Here is a 13,711-nt window from a genome sequence, read left to right as displayed (position 1 = left end):
CATACATAGTGAAGGAAAAATCATGACCTTATGTACAGTAGTTCATCCATAAAGTGATAGTACACCCCAAAATACAGAGTTTTAAAGCACATGCGATCATTTTTGACAGTTGGGGATTGGAGAGACGTCTACTGTAAAACCAGTTCATTTATTGATTTGCTCCAAAACAAAAATATACAAAAACTCAGAACTAAATATTCCGTATTCTACCAAAACATAAATAAACATTCGCATTAGTAGGTGACTTTCATGATGGCCATCATCAGAGAGGCACTTAGGAGCTGAAAATGTGAGATTTCTCGGGCACTTCAGAAGATAGACGTTCGGGGTTTGTCACTTGTCTGCTCTTCATCTATATGAACAAACAAACAGACAATTACCTTGAATTGTCAGGAAAGATCCATTCCTAATCCATCTACTGCTGTAGTACCATCAGAGAGTCAAAATGAGAGGCTCTACTTTGATCAAACTGAATATATTCCCACCTTTCCTGGCAGACGTGTATGCCTCTTCAACTTTCGGTCTGATGGATGGACACTTCAAAGTGGCCTCCGCCTTTGTTAGAGGAGATATGCAGAATGGGAAGATAAAGGGTGAGACGGATCACACGTGAGAGATGATAGACTCGCAGGTAATTTGTGTTTCTAAAAATGATCGTGAATAGCGTCTTATGTCGCTGCCAAAGAACTATTTCTTGATTCTAGTACTATTTTATATTTCATTAACTTTGCAAAAACAAGATTCCATTGAATAAATGACATTACCTTCTGATTGTCGTGCGACAGAGCCCAAAGCTCAGAAGCTCCTATGGTACGTTTTTCCAACCCGATCTCACGGCAATTCGTACATTTTTCACAAGGTGGCTTATTCGTACGAATTCGTATGACCACACTCGTACAAATTCTTACGATTGTTGCCAAATCGTATGTATTTTACGAGTTGCACAATTCGTATGAATTTGTACAAATGACCTACACCTGACCCCGCCCCTAAACCTAACCATCACTGGGGTTTAGACAAATCATATAAAATCGTACAAGTGAGGTCGTACAAATTTGTACGAATAAGTCACCTCGTAAAATACGTACGAATTGGCCGTAAGATAGCGTTGGTATTTCTGAGGAGCCGCTGCCCATTTAATATTCAATTTAATATTTAATTTAACATTTAACATAAAATGTTTATGCATTTATATGTAATACTTTGTAAAACACACATAAACATACATACATTATATATATATATATATATATATATATACACACACACACACACAGACACACACGCATCTCTTCATTTCAGTATCTATAATTTTATATATAAAATAATAAGTAATACAAATGATGTTTATTGATAGTGTTTGCGGTTTCATGTGCAGATCTACATCAGGTAAGACAAACCTCTTATTTCCTTCACTTTGTACAAAAAGGAATTGAGTGGAAATGTTGGTTTGATGTGTAAAAGCATTATCACTTCATTGCGGCTGTTATTACATCCGGATTTCAGTGTTTGTGTGTAGCAAGACTTGCATGTGTGTAAAGGTGTTTTTTTTTTTGTTTTTTGTTTTTTTACACAGGTAGTGTCGAATCGATATTATCAAAATAGAGTCTACATCACAGACCCAGCCCAAAAAATTCCTCCTCTTCTTCCCCTGAATTATCATTTGCTTTAAACATCAGCCAGTGAGTTACCTTCAGCAGTACCCCTTTGCAGTCCCTTGAGATGGCCAGGTTGGCCAGAAGTGAGAAAGCCAGACTGCGGATGCTGCTGTTGTCACGGGCAACCTGGGAGGCCAGTTTCATCACCCCATGCATCAGTGAATTTGTGACCGCAGTCTTAGGAAGAACATCCGGAACTGAGCCTGAGCTACCACTGCTGCTGCTGCTATATAAAGCACTACATGCTGGAAGAGAACAAAAAAAAAAAAAAAAGACAGAGAGACTGAGTGAACTTGATCATGGAAATAAAACCTAAAACATAAGCAAAGAATTAGAAGAAACTAAGCAACTATCTCTGTATATATACAGTATACACACACATACACAGAATATGTATACATATCACTGTCCAAAAGGGGACAGTCATTTTTTTATGATAAATTATGAAATTAATACCTCTATTGAGAAAGAATGTATTAAACTGATTAAAGTTTGAACAATTTAAGAAATAAATTAAGAAATAAATGCTGTTCTTTAGATAAATCTATTCATGAAAGAATCCGGAGAAAGAATTATCACAGTTGCCACCAAAAAATTAATCAGCACACCTGAAAACTGATAATAAACAAATGTTTCTCAAGCAGCAACTCAGCATACAGAAATTATTTCTGAAGGATCATGTGTCACCAACTCTCTATGACAGGAATAAATTCCATTTGATAATATATATATATATATATATTGTAATATAAAGTTTCAACTGTTGTTCTTATATATATATAAATGCAGCCTTGGTGAACATACGAGACTTCTTTCAAAAAACAAAAAAATCTGATTTCTAACTTCTGAATGGTTAGCATCATCTTTTCCCATGTGGTGCAGCAAAGTAGTGCTACAAGAAAAACTGCCAGCGATATAAAACCACAAGCCTTTTCCTTTTTGGTAATCTATGCACCTTGTCTCAAAATATCACTGCACAGTTGTGTAACAATGAGCATGGAAACTCTGTTGAAGCTGAATCGTTCCACTGTTTTAACTATTTAAAAAAACACACACACATACACACACACATTTCCTCCTGGTCTAACAATGCTGAATAGAACAGCAAGACTGCAGGTGAATCATTTACCATGATTCTATATTACTGAGAGACCTTAGTGGGGTTTTTCTTGTCAAAGAAATCCAATATTAATCGGGCAGATGAAAGAATGAGGGGTTGTGTGCAGGTTAATGAATTATATAATAAAAGTGACAGAGGACAGAATACGTTGTTGAGGAAAATGTGCTGGAGGGCTGATTCCATAATTGAAGAACCAGCCTCATGACCTTTCAACATCACCTGCTGTTAACACAGACCTGGAGAAACACCACACGACAGCATGCTATTGTAGTAACACCACACGTGTGGTGTTTCTCCAGCCATATTGACAGCCCAAAACAAAAACACATTAACAGACACAAAAACATGTATGCGCCCCCCACACACACATACAGATGTATATCTACAGACGCCCATGCACTGCTGGCTCTTCAACCAGGTGTGAAGCCACATCCTGTCTCAAAGCACAGCTTTCCATGAGCTCAGATATGTGACACAGAGCAAACACTGCGTTCAAGTAAACACACTCACGAACAGACATTTTCATCTACAACTGTCAGTCTCTCTCTCACACACACAGAAACAGACGCAAACGCTTTCATGTGTAACTGTCTTGCACTCTCTCTCTCTCTCTCACTCACACACACACACACACACACACACACCATGAACTTTCAACACCACCAGTCACCATGAAATCAACATGGACATTTTTCTTAATGCTGTTTACTATAAATTATTTATCCATGTACAGTATTTTCTTTTCCTTTTTTATTCGTGTGCACTGGCTCAAAGGTAGGACAGTAATTCCTCCCCTCCAGCAATTTTGTAATTCACATAATTAAAAAAAGACAATGGCCATGTACACAATGCATGTTGCAGGAGTGACAACTAGGGATGCACTGAATACTTGGCTGAAAATAACTACAGAATGTTATATTTTCTAAAGCACGATCTAATTGCATGTATTCTGACAGCACTGTACGAGCTCACGGCACCAGGGTTCTAACTCCAGAGCGCAAGAAAAATCTGCGCTGAACTTCTTACTATTCAGTTAATCAGTCACATTTTTGTGAATTTTTTTTAAAGGCAATGTGACAATGTGATACTTGCGACAAACATCTTCCCAAATTCGTAATGAGAATCATTTATAAATATGCATTATTTTGTCTACAAAAAGAAGCACTGAGATCTTCCGGTTTCTGTAAAAATAAAAGCAGAGAAAAAGCAACAACTCCATCGACATTCATAAATAATAGTATTGTAATTTTAAGGTCGTTCAGTTAAATAAAATAAAAAAGACAAGAATAATGCTAATAATAATTAACTTACAACAGCTCTATTTATAAATTTCTTCTAACATTCACACATAGTGTTCAAATTGGGATCTGTAATATAGTTAATAATACATTTATACAAGACGTAGTCAACCAGATGATGAACACTATTAACAGCAATTTTTATATGATGCAATTACACTTGTAGCAAAATTTGGTAGTCCTGTATGTTGTTTCAGGGTTAGCATCAACTAATGTCTGCTAGAATGTAAAAAAAAAAAAGTGTTCAGTGTTAAGAAAATATTTTTCAATTGTTGTTTTGTAATAGATTTTTTATTTGAAAAGCAGTAAAACAGTAAAAAGCACATTTTGGCAGTTTAATTGATGCAATAGAGAGAGGCCTACATGGAGGGGAAAATTTGAAAACCCGTGTTCAGTATTCGGCCTTCAGGCCCAGTGTTTCATTTTAATGAAAATGATCCAGCCTATGATCCAGCCTAATCAAATCCAGCCTTATATTTTTTCTTGTTTACAAAGTTATTTCAATCAGTGCAAGGGGAACCTACATCATGACATTAGGCAGGTGGTTTTAAAGTTGTGACTGATCAATATACTGTATACTGTATATATATGGTAGCAGCTAAATACATCAAAAAGTCAAACTTGCTCAAGCCAGTCAAAGTAATCATTTACACCTTAAGTACCTTCCCTTCACAAATGCTCCACCCTAGTTTCCAGTATTCTAGGAGTAGGCTTTGACTATGACACAATCCCTTCTGTGGCTGTCGGGCTCGTGTCAGCCTTGCATTTAGCACACAATAGCACTTACTGTACTGCCACATGACTCATGAGAGGGTTACAGTGAGCACAAAGCTCATTTATTATCTTAGCACGATGTCTTTTGCTTTGTAATCCTCTTTTCCTTTGTCATTCCCCTTTCTCACTCTTGTTCCTCCACCTCTCAGAAGACTGACCCACTGTGCAGTCAGCCGTGTAGACACAGAGCAGTTCCAGGACTGCTGTCGTGCTGAGATCGTCGAGCAGGAACCAGGCCCACAGAGCCATCAGCACCGCTGCCAGACGCAGCTCTGTAGCCACAGACTGTTGAGACAAAATTTGGCAATATCAGTCAATACTGGATATTTAAATGTCTGTACTAATTTTCATATTTTTACATTTAGATTAACAATGCCAACATCTGAATATAATGTTCATATTTTATACTAGCTCAATATGATAATTCATCAGGGACTGCAGTCTGCCTGTATGGCTAAATCTGATGTCAATTGATGTGCAATGTCCCGCAATTAAATAAACAAAATCAAAACAAAATCATTATAAAAAAAAATAACTTTCTTAAATAAAAAAAAAAAAAAAAAATAATAAAAAAAAAAAATTAGATAAAGACATGTATTCTGGTTTTCAATGGTTTGGAAAAATGTATGAATATATATAATACACTTGTAGCATTTACAACTATAGAATTTTATTATTAGCCATAACATGAAAATATTAAACTATTAAACTAAATAGTTTTTGTAACATTAAAGTAAAAATACTAACTTTAAATTACATAATTATATTTCTACTCCAATTCATTTGTTTTTTTAATAAATAATTATAAAAAAAAAATTCTAATTATTTTTCTCTTTCATAATTTTCTTGTTTTGTTTCTTTTTCCCTTGTTGTGTCAATCAATACAATATGCAGTCAATATCCTTCTGTGCAAAACAAGACAGTATGTACAAAAAAAGTTCATTCTTTAGAGAACAATTTCTTCAATACCTAAAGTTGAAAAATAATAATGCCTTTTTGAACATTAATTTAAAGGCTGTTTAATTGATCAAATATACATTCAACAATCTCTGGTTGATTAACTCCTGTTGATTTATATTTCACAGAAATGATCACATGACTTATTATATGCACACCATCTTGCTGGGTGTTCTGTAGATTTTCTTGTAAAGACTGCAGCTCAGTTCTTACAAGAAAATCTGCACGACGCCAATAAGATCTCAAACCCACAGGGGATTTCACCCACAAGACCTCCTTTGAGAGTGTTTGCGGATACTGTGCAATGAATGTTACTACTCAAATAATCAGCACAGGGAAGATTATTTGAAATGACATACTTTGCATTCATTATGTTAATACAGACAATTTTGCAGTATCTCTAGAATCATCTTAAGTTCTCTCATGCTGTTCTCCATCTGATGACATTGAACAAAGACAGTCAGAACAAGATATCATGCTGATAATCATAATATTGATAATGTCTTATTTATATATGCATGAATTTGTGCTACATTTCCCTGTTTGTATTAATTATAACTGCAGCACTTCACAATAAGTTTAATAGATCTTAACAAAAATTGTATGTTGCCTAACAAATACATGATTTACTAACATAGGTAATGTTCCTGGATAATCATTCTTTGTCATTCCTAGAAATACTGTACCATCATAGGCCTACCCCTAAATTTACACCGCATACAGTAATTAGTTAACTTCAGGACTAATGAAGGACTTTGATCCATGATTCTTCAACCACTGTGATGGTTAATAAATAAAGTAAAATAAATAAATAAAGGTAAGAGTGTATGATGGTATTTATTTACTCATAAAACAATAAAATAAAATAAAAATCTTCTGATTGTAATTACATTTTTAAAAGCATAAATATAGCGTGTAGGAAGTCAATTTGTCGTCATGTGACAAGAATAAAAACAGGAAAAAATATGACAGAGAAGATCCTCATGTACTCATGTTACCCTTAATTATGTATAAAATATACCTTGAAATTATTTTACTTTTTTATATTACTAAAATGTTATATGATACTACATTTGTAACTTACACAACAGTAAAGATTAAAGATTTTCTTTAATTATTAATATATGCCAGTCTTCACATCTTAATTATTTTCAAACAATTTTATCAAATTTAATCAGGTTTTATTTTTGTTTATATATATTTTCCCTTTACCTTTTGACATATAACAGGTCAATGTACTATAAAAACATCCTGTAACTTTCAAAACTCAAAACTTTCTTGTTTGTTTAAAAACTATTTTTTATTGAAACCAAGCTCAGAAAATGACTCCTTTTGGAATGTGCCACTTTATGATGTAATAGTGTGGCTAAGCACCGCCTCCGCAGAAGATGATCAACCCTTGCTTCTACAGTACTGCTTCTTTAGCCCCGCCATACAGAACCATACAGATGACATTACAAGATTACAAGACACTGTGTAGTCTAAGCTGTGAATATAGTCTTTGAATTCCCTTCCTTGGGATCCTAACGTATTTAGAACAGACAATAGTGTTGTTGTATCATGTCCCGAATCAGTTTCTTTTTCAGGTCAGAAGTGGTGTGATTGTTTTGAGTATTCAGAAATAGAGCAGAACATCAGTTTACTTTTGGGGATTTGTGTCAGTCTGTGACACATCCAATGTAGACAGAATCTATAGTCTAGTGTTAGCAAAGAGCTCCAGATCGTTTCAGTGAAACTGTTTGTTTGCTTTACTTTGCTATGGATTCATTTTTAAACAAGACAGTATGAAGCAGGCTTTTCAGAGAGACTGCAAGTAAACGATGATGCAGCACTGAGTGGAGCAAACAGTAACGTTGCAACACAGGAGTGTGAGTAAATGTTTTTTTTATCACTATTGCACTGTCTGTTCCAGACCGTTTGATATATACTGAGTATTTATAAGTTTTTAACCCAAATGACCCATGTTGTTTTTAGAGTATGTCACAGCAGCATTTTGACGGGTGGGGTGGGTCCAGGGGCTGTGAGAATGAGCGAGGCCCGTGGAGTTTTTGGAAATGAGCGACACCTGCGTCACTCACCTGTCTCGAGTCGCATGAGGAGCTCCAGAAGATTATTGCATCCCGCTGCCACTGATCACAGCGTGAGTATAAGAAGGCAGCTGGTGCAATGCATACCAGGTTTTCGCTGAGGAGCCGAGCTGGAGAACCAGGAGCTCAGCGTCGGTACAGCAACCATGGCGACTGGACGCGGCGTCTCCATTCCCTCATTCAGGGAACGAGGGTTACCATATGTAACCGAGACGTTCCATTTCAGTCGGTCACTCTTGACGCCACGTCAGTGACCGACGAGAATGGGATCCCTACCAAAAACGCCATGGGTGCTGCCTCTTCCAGTGCCCTGTGCGAGCCACCATTGCCCCTATTAGGTGTAGGCCGGGGCTCGGTGAGTACCACTTATGTCTCAATATGGAACCCAGCCTTCCATGAATCTAAAGAATTCATAATGAAGGCCTGGTGCCGGACATTTCACCACATCCAGGACAAAGCAAAGCCAGGGCTGGGCTGGGTCTGCCTCCTCCAGGGGCAGCGTTTGCAGGTTCACCACTTGGTCTTTGAAGGATGTAGTGGGAACCTTGGGCAAGTAGCTAGGCTGGGGCTTAGGATTACATGGGAGTTAGCCAGCCCAAACTCTAGGCACAAGTCGTCAACCGAAAATGCATGCAGGTGCAAGTGCAAGCAGGAGTAGAGTTTTCAACTAAAGAAACTTTAGCTCAAATTAATGCAAAGGCTAAATTGGGCCCTGCTGTGGTGATTTAAGCACTAGAGTCAGGTCCCAAGAGGGTATAGAGGGGGACCAGGAAGGATTTATCCTTGGTCAGTATCAAATGGTCAGTAGATCCTTCCTCAGGGTGATCGCCCAAGGAGGGGCTGGTAGGAGTAGGTCAATACAGCGCCACTAGCAATACTTGCTCCTCATCCTCCGGGACTTTGCACAGTGTCTGTGCAAGAATGCTCACTGGGGGAAACCCATATTTGCGTAGGCCCTGTGGCCAGCTGTGTGCCAGTGCGCACATGCCGAGAGATCCCTTGGTCAGGGAGGAGAACAATTGGAAGTGAGAGGTCTCTGAAGAAGCAAACAGGTCTACCTGAGCAGCTCCGAACCATCTCCAAATCAGCTGGACCATCAGGGGATGGAGTCGCCATTCTCCCAGGAGCATTGCTCGAGACAGATCCTGGAATGTGAATGGCATGATGTGACCTCAGAACCTTCCGACTCCAATGGAGGATGTGGCGGGCGAGTTGCGACATGCGATGGGAGTGCAACCACCTTGTCGGTTGATGTACACAATGGTCACTGTGTTGTACGTTCGGACCAGCACATGCTTGCCTCGTAAGTGACCTTTGAGACGTTCAAGGCAAGGTGCACTGCTAACAACTCTAGGCAATTGATGTGCCACTGCAGCTGCGGGCCCGTCCAAACCCCTGAGACTGCATGCCCGTTGTACGTGGACCCCAGCCGGTGGTGGAGGCATTCATGTAAACCACAGCATGCCTGGAGATCTGCTCTAGGGGCACCCCTGCCCGGAGAAATGCAAGAACTGACCACAGGGTGAGGGTTTGGTGACAGACTGGTGTAACTTGGGCACAGTGATTGCCGCACTTCCATGCCCACCTCGGGAATCCATACACGAAGCCAGTGCTGGAGCGGTCTCATATGTAACAGGCAGAGCAGTGCAAGTGTACCCGCAGCTGCCATATGCCCAAGGAGCCTCTGAAAAAGTTTCAGTGGGACCGCTGTCCTGCCCTTGAATGTATTCAAGCAGGCAAGCACAGATTGTGCACATTCCTCTGTGAGGCATGCTCTCTTTTCGGACTGAATCCTCTATACCGAGAAAAAGATCCTCTGCATTAGCGAGAGTTTGCTCTTTTCCCAGTTGACCTGAAGGCCTAACAGGCTCAGGTTCCGGAGCACCAAATCCCTGTGCTCGCACAACTGATCCTGAGATTGTGCTAGTATCAGCCAATTGTCTAGATGGTTGAGAACGCAAACACCCTGCTCTCTGAGGGGTTACAAGAGCCGCCTCCCCGACTTTCGTGATGACACAGGAAGACAGGGACAGGGACCTTGTACAGATATGAGCGTCCTTCAAATGCAAACCACTGAAAAGGTCTGTGGCGCGGAAGGATGGATACATGCAAGTACGCGCCCTTCAGGTTGATCCCTGCAAACCAATCTTGGGGACGGATGTACCCAAAAATTTGTTTCTGCATCAACATATTGAACTGTAGCCGATGAAGGGCCCGATTCAAAACTCGCAGATCCAAGATCACTCAATGTGGCATCAAGAGTGACCGACTGAAAGGGGACTGGAAGTTTCCATTGTTCGTTAGGCCTACACATGTGTAACGAAACAAAAGACCCGAACTGAAATTTTTTATTACGAATATCTGTACCATTACACCCTTAATATACACTTATATCTACACAATATACTGTATATATCTTGTAGATACTTAACTATTATTGCTATAAATGTCATGGAAACTTGATTCATGTATTTACGGATTTCACTAATAATCTGCAATATATAAGTAATAATGATTGTTGTATTATTTATTAAAGTTATCATAAAACAGTACAAACATAAGGAAATGAACTGGTTAAACCAACTGAACCAGAGCATTGTAGAGTTTTGTCATTTATTGTCACATCTGTGACAGCACTGTCTTTCTCCCTTCACCTGGAAATACCTCCCTTCTCCCTCTCAACAGGTTTTCAGTGTTTCTGATGTTGAAGCTGTCTATCATATTGCTGGGACCCACCGTTACATTCCTCCTGTGAGAGCTCCTGCCCATTTTCACAGACTCATGGGTGAAGCACTGCGTAAATGTGCTTCATGCATTCTACACATCTGTCAATCACCACAGCTGAAGAGGGAGAAGAGACATGTATCTGTCTATGTACTCATCCATCAGACAGTGGCATCAGGCATTAGACACAATAAAACATCACCTGGGAAAATATTTTTTTCTGTGAGATTCTCTCCTAGTTGAGGGAATAATACATTTTTAACTCATAACTTTTAACAGGGACATATTCTATACTTCTAGGATTTTTCTTGAAGTCTACTTAAATGTTGGTTAAGTTTTGCTTCAAAAAGTAATTTGTATATACAAGATATTTTGTTCACTCTCAGGACAGAAACAGTATGTTTGTGCTACTGTATCTATATGATGCTGAATATTCAAAATGCATTTATGTGAAGTAGATGATCATATGCAAATGTGCTCATAGCTGTGACATGAAAACCAGTAGTGTTTAATTTCCATAATTGGCAGTTATTTTTTAAAAAATACTAATAAATTAATCAGATCAAAGAAGTATGGTATAACCAGTATGTAGGAAGCCAATTTTTGTCATTATACAACAACAAATCCATAAAACAGTTAATAAAATGATGGAGATGTCCTCACGTCACACTCAAATTAGTTACGATTTTCCAACAGGTTAAACTCAAGAAAAACAACAACAACAACAACAACAACAACAAAAAAAACACACAAAAAAACAATTTTTGTAATTTGATTTCTTTCTTTTTTCATTTACAAAGTTACCGTAAATCTGGGTTTTGCTTTGTCATTGTGAGGTATGGAGTGTAGACTGATGTGAAGAAATAAGCATAATTTTAGCATAAGGCTGCAACATAATTGAAATGAAAATGCTGACCCATTTATAGAAGGAAGTAGCCAATTGAGAGATATGCGAAGTGGCCAACCAATCAGAGCTGAGAATAACATTTTTGAGGTGCAGTGTGATATGCATCCACGAAACTGAATCTGTTACCTCTAATAAAAGTTCACACATGACCTCTCCAGGCTCAGAAGAAAGGACTGCAGTTAGCGAGGCCTTGCTGTCCTGATCCTCCATATGGCCTCTGATCTCCTCTTAGCCTCCTCTGTGATCAGCACACACAGAAACTGCAGGGTTATGTGTAGAGAGAAGACTCGACACTCGACTGGTCCAAACAGACTCGGAGAGTGTCTATCGCGCGCAAGAGAGAGCAAAGATTAAACATAAAGAATGCTAATATTTACTTTTCACAGCTTTTCTCAAACTCCAACTCTAAGACGAGGAGATGCAAAAGATGCAAAACTTTACAACAAACAATCTTCACCACAAGGGAACATCTGACGGGAAAAGTCTCAGACTCGCAGGCTTTTAAAAACAGCTTCCAAAGCCTGGATACCTGCAGGCAAGTCATTGAGTCTACTGCCCACCCACCTGTTTCAGGATTTTCCACCACATCCATCAGATCTAAAGCAGGCTGATTGTTTTCCTGTCTTTGTCCCAGTCTGTCATATGCAGCAGGGACACCCATCCACACATACAGGCATAATGAGCTGGCCTCCCACTGCATCTGTCTCATTCTCCATCTCCTCAGCTGTCTCATTCCTTCTCAACATCTATCTGTCACATCCTCTTCCATCTAGACTCCTCAATCTTTCTTTCCCCTCCATCCCTTTGCGCTTTCATCATATTTGCCACCATTTTCTCTTTGTACTCTTCTGTTTCTTTCTGCCTTCCCTTTCCATTTGCCTGTCTCCACCCTTAGGTTTGGGTATATGTGTGTGTGTGTGTCACCTGAAAAGTGCTGCCAGAGTTTCCCCAGTGCCACACTGACAGATGGGCCGACCACAGCTTGGTTCCTGTTCAGCAAAGTAGCCAGGAGCATCAACACATCCGCCTAGGTGTTGAGCACTGCACCCTGGGCCTCCACATCTGAGGACCAAAGACAGCAAACACTCATCTTAAAAAAATAAAAATAAACACTTTCAAATCACTTTTCTTTCATTTGAAGATCCTGTTTGGAAGATCGTGTGGGCAGGATGGGGGTGTTGTTGATTTGCTGAAGATGTTTCATGTTACCCAAGTCAGCGACAGACAGCGTGAGGGTGGAAATAAGGTTGTTCAGCAGGAGATTTTATATCTCTCTCGGTGGATGGCACATCCTCACCCTGTTTTGCTGCTGACTGCAGGAGCTTACACAAACTTTGCACATAATACACGCTACTCAGCACCTGAGGGAGAAACGGGAGGATGAGGGGGAGAGAGAGTGAGTGCCGAGTTTCCTATCAAAACCACACATACAGCACTTTGGTTTCAAAACCATAAATGCCAACAAATAGGTGACTAATTGGCACAGTTTAAGAGAAAGTGGAATGGAACCAGAAACCATCACGCCTTTATATTCTACTTTCAGCTGAACTGTAATTTTCAAGTATGAGTGTGTATACATAAATGAAAGTTGGTTCACTCAAAAATGCAAATTCTGTAATTTACTCACCCACATGTTTTTCCGAACTCATAAGGCTTTGTTAAAACTCGAAACACAAATTGAGATATTTGTAATGAAACTTGAGATGTTTCTGTACCTCCATTGAAAGTCCATGTAACTAAAACACAGAAGATCCAACAAGGTCATAAAGACATTGTAAAATGAATTCACATGACTCAAGATATGATTAATGATTATATTACATTGTATATTATATTATACATTATATTGATGATTTCTTTTTTTCTAACTTAATTTCTAACTTAAGAAAATGTTTATAATATTTTGTATTTTGTAAATAACTTCTTAAAGTAAATAACGTCTTTAGACTTGCCTTAAATCCCAAAAGGTAAAATTTATTGGGTTATTTCAAATTATTACACACCCAACAACACTAGCTACATATAATAATAAATAGTAGGACAATTTAATAGGGATGTGCACCACTTTTCTGAAGAGACACACCAGTGACTGTCAATGTAAAAAATGATTGGTCGTAATTGTGTGACTTTTTGCTGAATTCAAAATTAAGTAACAAATCTACAAAAAAAAAAAAAAAAAGTCGTAT

The 13,711-nt window shown here is 38.7% G+C and overlaps 1 pseudogene; it reads right to left on the bottom strand.

The window, feature by feature from the left end:
- Positions 1-132: 132 nt before the first annotated feature.
- The window catches only part of LOC127946110 (rotatin-like), a 45,359-nt pseudogene continuing 31,780 nt past the window's right edge, over positions 133-13,711 (bottom strand).

Source organism: Carassius gibelio, chromosome A24 (genome assembly GCF_023724105.1).
Source record: "Carassius gibelio isolate Cgi1373 ecotype wild population from Czech Republic chromosome A24, carGib1.2-hapl.c, whole genome shotgun sequence".
NCBI lineage: Eukaryota > Metazoa > Chordata > Actinopteri > Cypriniformes > Cyprinidae > Carassius > Carassius gibelio.
The sequence above is the reverse complement of the archived record's forward strand: the minus strand, read 5'-3'. Positions and strand labels throughout refer to the sequence as shown.